Source organism: Chlorocebus sabaeus, chromosome 13 (assembly GCF_047675955.1).
Source record: "Chlorocebus sabaeus isolate Y175 chromosome 13, mChlSab1.0.hap1, whole genome shotgun sequence".
Taxonomy (NCBI): Eukaryota; Metazoa; Chordata; class Mammalia; order Primates; family Cercopithecidae; genus Chlorocebus; species Chlorocebus sabaeus.
In genome coordinates this window covers 51,639,266-51,648,336 of record NC_132916.1, presented here as the reverse complement: position 1 = coordinate 51,648,336, position 9,071 = coordinate 51,639,266, and the positions used below count along the sequence as shown (strand labels likewise).

The following is a 9,071-nucleotide window of genomic DNA, read 5'->3' as shown; positions in this document are numbered from 1 at the left end:
TTAGAAGACTTACTGGCAAATAGGCATCTTTTGACCGTAGCGGAAAAAGTTACTATACAGTAGGATGCCTAAAAAGTAACGAGATCACTTTTATATGATAATACATTTTTGTATTTTCTGCTCAAAATGTTTATGAGAACAGATATATGAAAAGAGAAAACAAATTTTTAAAGATATAGACAATATATAATTTATTTTATTTAGCCATTCAAATTATGTTTATCCTTTAGCGTCCTAATTAGATTAGCTTAATTTTCCCCTAAAAAATAAGAAATTATGTTTTTTATGGTATAAATATATTTCTTTCTAGTCATGTAAACTAATACACCCTATTTGTTAGTTTTATGGTGTTCGGCCTATTAACTTATTTTAAATAATATACTGTAAATGCTGAGTTATTTACCCTACTGATGAATAAGAAATTGCCATCCTTGAGGAAAACAGTTTCAATAAACATATTTATGATGACCATGCATCTGGGGTTACTAGATTTAACAAATATGAATATGGAATCTTCAATTAAATTTTAATTTCAGATAAACAACAAAAGTGTTTTAAAATAAGTATACCCAAAATACTGCGTTTATCTATCTCTTTACCTACCTATCTTTGTGTTAACAATCAGTTCATAACCACTTTATTGGTTAATTACACTAAATCACTAATTTGAGTCAAAGGTACTCCCAACCTCAGATTCTTTTGCCTACATACATCCAGTTTTGCCTAGGACAGTCCTGGTTACAGCATAACTTCCCAGTAATTATTAACTCTCAAAAAGTGTCCCAGTTTGAATATTAAATTATATAAAAAATTTATGCACATTAAGTATAAAATGCAGCTCAAAGCACTCAAAGGGGGATTAAAAGATAAACAAAAGAAAAAAAAGGAATAGTTTAAAACCAGAAAGCAGAAATCAAAGGAAGGGCTAACTAGAACTAGTGATAAAGCACTTGTGTTGAAAGTAAGGAAGACTGGCTGGGTGCGGTGGCTGACACCTGGAATCCCAGCACTTTGGGAGGCTGAGGTGGGTGGATCACCTGATGTCAGGAGTTCGAGACCAGCCTGGCCAACATGGTGAAACCCCGTCTTTACTAAAAATACAAAAATTAGCCAGACATGGTGGCATGCACCTGTAATCTCAGCTACTTGGGAGGCTGAGGCAGGAGAATTGCTGGAAACCGGGAGGCAGAGGTTGCAGTGAGCCAAGATCGTGCCATTGCACTCCAGTCAGGGTGAGAACAGCGAGACTCCATCGAAAGAGAGAGAGAGAGAGAGAGAGAGAGAGAGAGAGAGAAAGGAAGGAAAGAAGGAAGGAAGGAAGGACAGACGGAAGGAAGGAAGGAAGGAAGGAAGGAAGGAAGGAAGGAAGGAAGGAAGGAAGAAAGGAAGGAAGGAAGGAAGGAGAAAGAAAATAGGGAAGGCTTTAAGTTTACTTACATGGGGCACTCATAGAGCTCCTAGTTGTACAAGATAGTACAGATGTGTTTCCCGGTCTTAAAAACTATGCTATGAAGCTGAGAAGAAAATGGAACAGACAGTCTGTAAGTCAAAATAATTGGAAGTGGAAGGCAGCTTAGAGCTTAGAGTAGAATAAACCAATAAAGTGGTGTTAGTTATTGCTAACGAAAAGGTAAAGAAATCATCAACTAGGAAAAAAGGCAATAATTATAAAGTATATTTTCCATTGTAAGTATAATAAAGTTCATTATATCAATGTGAACTTATTTGATTATAAATATAATTAGAAGGATAATCTTCTCCCAATCCAGAAATTCTCTCCATAAAGGTAGTAAAGAAAATTATTGAATAAACATTAAGCCAGAATGTGAGGTACATCACAGGTAATCCATTAAGAGATTCAAAAAACAGAAAGTAATCATACCCCCTTATATTGCCAAGCAGATACAACTCATTACATACATGTTTTCAAGATAAATAACAATTTCTCAGGTAAGACAACATGACAGCCCCATTTGCAAGCATCATTCATCCTAACTTTACCTAGAAATTGAGGAGATCATTCCTGTTAGCTAAATGACCTTGTCCAGGGGAAAAGCAAACTTCTTGTATTTTTATGATAGAAGGTAGTTCTGGAGCCTGGCTTCCACTGAAGTTAGATTCCTGTCCTCCCACAGAAACTGGGAGATTAAGGATGCTATCTCCCTCGATGTGTACATTTCAATGGCATTGTTCCTAGATTATTGAGAGAGACATTCCTGGGCTGACAAAGGGCCTATCTAGTCTTCAAGATGATTTATATACATTTTAATGAACCAAGAAAGTACAGTGGGCCCTCTGAATCCAGGGGTTTGCATCTGTGGATTCAATCAACCATGGATCAAATATATTTGGTGGGGGGGGACATTCCACAAAGCTTCAAAAAGCAAAACTTCAGTTTGCCACATACCAAGTACTACATTCAGTCCATGCAAATGAAGTGATATGTAGACATGGTATTAGGTATTATAGGTAATCTAGAGATGCTTTAAAGTCTATAGGAGGATTGTGTAAGTTACATGCATATACTATGCCATTTTATAGAGGAGACTTGAGCATCTTTGGATTTTGGTATCCTGGGGGTCATGGAGGGCCTGGAACCAATCGCTCACAGATACTGAGGATAATTATGTTTAAAATTGCAAGCTTTCTAGAATAAATGCTCTGATAAAAAGAAGAGAAGGAAAATCTCTTATTTTCAGCAGGGATAATTTTGCTTCTTATTTTAAAATTTTAATTGTCCTTACAAAACCTACAAAAAAGTTGAGAAAATTCAATATTACCTATATCTGGATATAACTATATTAGCATTTTTGTATATTGTCTTTCATTTTATGTATTATGTTGGTTTTTTGTAGCTTTTAACATACAATATATACATAATTTTATGTCCCACTTTTTTCTCTTAACATTACCCCATTTTATTAGTTTAATATCACTTTAAATGGCAGTATTTTAATGATTATCATATTTCATGTTATATGATAGATGATATCTTGGTAAATAACAAATTTTCTTTCTTTCTTTTTTTTTTTTTCCTGAGACGGAGTCTCACTCTGTTGCCCAGGCTGGAGTGCAATGGCATGGTCTCGGCTCACTGTACCCTCTGCCTCCCAGGTTCAAGCGATTCTCCTGCCTCAGCCTCCCAAGCAACTGGTACTACAAGCACCCGCCACCACACCCAGCTAATTTTTTTTTTTTTTTGAGATGGAGTCTCTCTGTTGCCCAGGCTGGAGTGCAGTAGTGTGATCTCCACTCACTGCAAACTCAGCTCCAGGGGTTCATGCCATTCCCCTGCCTCAGCCTCCCCAATAGCTGGGACTACAGGCACCGGTCACCACGCCCGGCTAATTTTTTTTGTATTTTTAGTAGGAGACGGGGTTTCACCATGTTCACCAGGATGGTCTCAATCTCCTGACCACGTGATCCACCTGCCTCAGCCTCCCAAAATGCTGGGATTACAGGTGTGAGTCACCACACCTAGCCTTTTCTACTGTTTTCTTTTGAAACATTATCAGGAATAGGATTTCTAAGTAAATAAACATTTTAAAGCTTTTGATAGATGGAGGAAGAGGACACGGTCTTTCCCTTCTTTCTTCTCAGTTGCAGGCTCATTTTTCTCTCAGTCTTCATAATTACATTGTCTGATTTAGAGTGTGATTACATTAATGCTAGATCATGTTGCTCAAAATTAAACAAGTAGGTAATTCCAAGATTGATTGGCCATACTATTGCCACTGTATTAATGCTCATTTTGTTACACTGGTTCATCTTCCTTCTCAACTTACCTATTGCCACTTGGAATATATATTGATTCATTAAGATGCCAAGCAGTAACATAGGAGTGTTTAATCCAACAGAAATACACAATCAAGGACAGCAAAAGTAACACATGAAAGACCATAATCAAGCTTAATTTCCATTTGCTCTATTTTTTCACGTATCTTTAAACTATGGTTTTAGCTTTGATAAATGACTGAAGCTGGAGAAGCCATGGTTGAAATCAACGTATACTTCAGTGCACAGTTGAGGAGCCAGAGACTAAAATCATCTACAGAACCATGACAATGGCAGCATATCTTTTCTTCTTTGAACAAAAATCTATTTTTGCTTTCTTTTTTACTGTATAAAGTTCTTTTGATTTTGTTTTTTTGTTTGTTTGTTTGTTTTTTTGGGTTTTTTTTTTTTTTTTTTTTTTTTTTTGAGACAGAGTTTTGCTCTTATTTCCCAGGCTGGAGTGCAATGATGAGATCTCAGCCCACCACAACCTCTGCCCCCTGGGTTCAGGCAATTCTCTTGCCAGCCTCCTGAGTAGCTGGGATTACAGGCATGCACCACCATGCCCAGCTAATTTTTATATTTTAGTATAGACGAGGTTTCTCCATGTTGGTCAGGCTTGTCTCAAACTGCCAACCTCAGGGGATCTGCCCACCTCAGCCTCCCAAAGTGCTGGGATTATAGGCGTGAGCCACTCTGCCTGGCCTAAAGTATTTTTTAAACATGAAAATAATAAAGATTTTGATAGATGTTGCTGAATTGCTAAACCTTATTTAAATAACTCTGTTTTATCCAATAGTTTTTATCCTCCTTGTTAATCAAGCAATTGCAGAGTTTTAAAGTAACTTTAACAATTCCTTCTTCTTCCAATTAAATAGCCTAAAACATTCAAAACCAGTAGGCAGCGTGAAAAATACATATATCCTTGTTGTTCTTTTTTCTCCCTGTTTAGGGGGAGCCCAACACCCTCTGCCCTCACTGGAAGCACAGTGAGCCATCACTGATAATTCAGTAGCAGATATAAAACATAAGGGAAGAAAGAATACTGAGTCATTCTCAGCTTGCCTTCAACTCTGCTTTAAAGCCTTGAACGTGGGTGATAAATGTTATACTCATATAGAGAAACAATTTGCTCAACCCCATAAGAATAACAGAAAGGTGGCTTTCTAAATAATCTAGTTGACTGTATTACATATTTGTCTTGCTCTACTCCAGACTGTCAGGTTTGTCCTAGATACCCAATAAAGTAAACCCTGGAGACTACTAACCCAAGTCCCTGAAGTAGCCCCTGATGTCCTGTGATCAATGGATGCAAAAAAATAAATAAATAAAATAGGTCGCTCAAACAAAGTACCCTTTCTCTTTTTCCATTCCATCCTCAGCTTTTCCACTTTTGTAGCTGTTTAAAATCTCTGAGTAGAGCCACTGTATTTTGATACACACCCAGCCTCTGATAGCTTAACTTACAAGTTGATCTGCAGTCAGAAAGACTCAAAGCTGTGTCCTAACTTTCAAAGCTGAAAGTGCATAAGAGCTGGCATTTGATCCTATTCAGCATTTGGTTTTACAGCAGAGAGATGAAAAAGAGAACTGTACATTTTTAAAAATTAATATGTAGAATATAAAGCTCTTGTAACAATGGTTAAGCCCTGTCTTCACCTATTACTAACCAATGAATAAAATGTCAAATATGAGATAATCTAAAAGCATTTCATCGTTGTATCAAATCTAGTTCATCAATTGACAAATATTTTTGTTCATGTAGAATAGAAAGGATACTTGTCCAAGCATATTGGGGAAACAAATTATAATAACTATACAGCACTCTCAAAAACTTTAGAATAATGGATGGAGAAATAAGGCAAATAATATAAATAATACATGGTATTGAATAGGAATTATAATGATACACCTAGTATTTCCATAACTTTCTAGAGTTTACAAAATTTAACACTCACATCAGCTCTGCACATTTGGCATTATTGTCACAATTCAATGGATGAAGAAATTGGTATTTAAGAAAACTGCACAGGCCAGGTGTGGTGGTTTACACCTGTAATCCCAGCACTTTGGAAGGCCAAGGTGGGTGGATCACCAGAGGTAAGGAGTTCAAGACCAGCTTGGCCAACATGGTGAAACACTGTCTCTACAAAATTACAAAAATTAGTCAGGCATGATGGCAGGTGCCTGTAATCCCAGCTACTCAGGAGGCTGAGGCAGAAGAATCACTTGAAACTGGGAGGCAGAGCTTGCAGTGAGCCGAGATCATGCCATTGTGCTCCAGCATGGGTGAAAGAACAAGACTCTGTCTCAAAAGAAAAAAAAAAAAGAAAACTGCACTTGCTCAAGGTTTCACTCCTTCACTTCTGATCTTCTAGACATTTAATTTTTGGAATTTGATCTTGGTATCAAATTCATTATTCTGAATGTTCCAAAGAAATTAAATGTCTAGAAGATGAGAATTGAGACATGACTGTACCAAGCATTCCTAACAGATGCTGTATTTGTCTGGGCCTAGGGACATAGATCATGCCAAGTGCAGAAGTTTGTTGGCAAAGGCATGGCAGTGTGAATTCTTGAGGCCTCTCTTGAAATCTGGAAGACAGTGAGTGAACCATCTTGCCTGCAGGGGAGGCTTCCAGTGAGGCTGGGATGGTAAATATAAAGTTGTATACTTTATTCAATACCCCAGTGGGTACCTAATGAAATTTGGAAGAAAGGAATGATATTATGCCTTTGAAGAAAATGACAGTAGGCTTCAATAGGTAGATGAGTCAGAATTGTTCTTTATATTTTTAAATAATTTATGCCTGCGAACCTAGGATTGCCTTACTACAAGACCATAAATGTTCAGACCACTAATCTTGGCAAGATTGTTATAGGTATCTTGAGTTGTCAAAATTCACTCATGGATGCTCAGTAGCTAAAAGATATACACTTATGGAGGAGGGGCATTCCGAGATGACTGAATTGGAACAGCTCCAGTCTGCTGCTCCCAGTGTGATTGATGTAGATGATGGGTGTTTTCTGCATTTCCAACTGAGGTAACTGGTTCATCTAATTGGGACTGGTTGGACAGTGGGTGCAGCCCACAGAAGGCGAACTGAAGCAGGGCAGAGCATCGCCTCACCTGGGAAGCACAAGGGGTAGAGGGATTTCCCTTTCCTAGCCAAGGGAAGCCATGACAGACTACCTGGAAAAACAGGACACTCCCACACAAATATTGTGCTTTTCCTAACGTCTTAGCAACCGGCAGACAAGGTGATTCTCTAACATGCCTGACTTGGCAGCTCCCACACCCACAGACCCTTGCTCACTGCTAGAGCAGCAGTCGGAGATCAATCTGCCAGATGGCAGCCTGACTGGAGGAGGGGTGTCCGCCATTGCTGAGGCTTGAGTAGGTAAATAAAGTGGCCAGGAAGCCTGAACAGGCCTACTGCCTGTTCAGCAAGGCCTACCGCTTCTAGACTCTCTCCACCTCTGTGGGCAGGACATAGCTGAACAAAAGGCAGCAGACAACTTCTGCAGACTTAAATGTCCCTGTCTGACAGCTCTGAAGAGAACAGTGGTTCTCCCAGCACAGCATTTGAGCTCTGAGAATGAACAGATTGCCTCCTCAAGTGGGTCCCTGACCCCTGCTAGCCTAAATGGAAAACACCTCCCAATAGGGGCCAACAAACACTTCATATAGGTGGCTGCCCCTCTTGGATGAAGGTTCCAGAGGAAGGAGCAGGTAGCAATATTTTCTATTCTGCAATATTTGCTGTTCTGCAGCCCCCGCTGGTGATACCCAAGCAAACAGTGTCTGGAGTGGAACTCCAGCAAACTCCAACAGAACTGCAGCTGAGGGACCTGACTATTAGAAGGAAAACTGACCAGGCATGGTGGCTCAGGCTGGGTGTGGTGGCTCACGCCTGTAATCCCAGCACTTTGGGAGGCTGAGGCGGGTGGGTGGTCAGGAGATCGAGACCATCCTGGCTAACACAATGAAACCCTGTCTCTACTAAAAATACAAAAAATTCGCCAGGTGTGGTGGTGGACACCTCTAGTGCCAGCTAGTTGGGAGGTGGAGGCAGGAGAATGGCGTGAACCAGGGAGTCAGAGCTTGCAGTGAGCTGAGATTGCGCCATGGCACACTAGCCTGGGCAACAGAGTGAGACACCATCTCAAAAAAAAAAAAAAAAAAAAAAGAAAGAAAGAAAAGAAAAGAAAAGAAGGAAAACTAACAAACAGAAAGGAAAAGCATCAACATGAACAAAAAGGTCATCTACACCAAAACTCCATCTGTAGGTCACCAACATCAAAGACCAAAGGTAGATAATACCACAAAGATGGGGAGAAACCAGAGCACAAAAGCTGAAAATTCTAAAACTCAAGAGTGCTTCTTCTCCTCCAAAGGATTGCAGCTCCTTGCCAGCAAGAGAACAAAGCTGGATGGAGAATGACTTTGATGAGGTGAAAGAAGTAGGCTTCAGAAGGTCAGTAATAACAAACTTCCCCAAGCTAAAGGAGGATGTTCAAACTCATTGCAAAGAACCTAAAAACCTTGATAAAAGATTAGACAAATGGCTAAACAGTGTAAAGAAGACGTTAAATGACCTAATGGAGCTGAAAACCATGGCACGAGAACTTCGTGACATGTGCATAAGCTTCAGTAGCCAATTTGATCAAGTGGAAGAAAGGGTATCAGTGATTGAAGATCAAAGTAATAAAATAAAGTGAGAAGAGAAGGTTAGAGAAAAAAGAGTAAAAAGAAGCGAACACCACCTCCAAGAAATATGGGACTATGTGAAAAGACCAAATCTACGTTTGATTGCTGTACTTACGAGTGATGGGGATAATAGAACCAAGTTGGAAAACACTCTTCAGGATATTATCCAGGAAAACTTCCCAAACTAGCAAGGCAGGCCAACATTCAAATTCAGGAAATACAGAGAATACCACAAAGATACTCCTCAAGAAGAGCAACCCCAAGACACATAATTGCCAGATTCACCAAGGTCGAAATGAAGGATAAAGTGTTAAGGGCAGCCGGAGAGAAAGGTTGAGTTACCCACAAAGTGAAGCCCATCAGACTAATAGCGGATCTCTCAGCAGAAACCTACTAACCAGAAGAGAGAAGGGGCCAATATTCAACATTTTTTTTATTTTATTTTTTATTTTTTGAGACAGAGTCTCCCTCTGTCACCCAGACTGGAGTGCTGTGATGTGATCTCAGCTCACTGCAAGCTCTGCCTCCCAGGTTCACATCATTCTCTTGCCTCAGCTTCCCCAGTAGCTGGGACTACAGGCAACTG

At 39.5% G+C, this 9,071-nt stretch overlaps 1 pseudogene; it reads left to right on the top strand.

The window, feature by feature from the left end:
* The first annotated feature begins 3,386 nt into the window (after positions 1 to 3,386).
* Positions 3,387 to 3,977, top strand: LOC119625049 (protein cornichon homolog 4 pseudogene; annotated as a pseudogene).
* Positions 3,978 to 9,071: the final 5,094 nt, after the last annotated feature.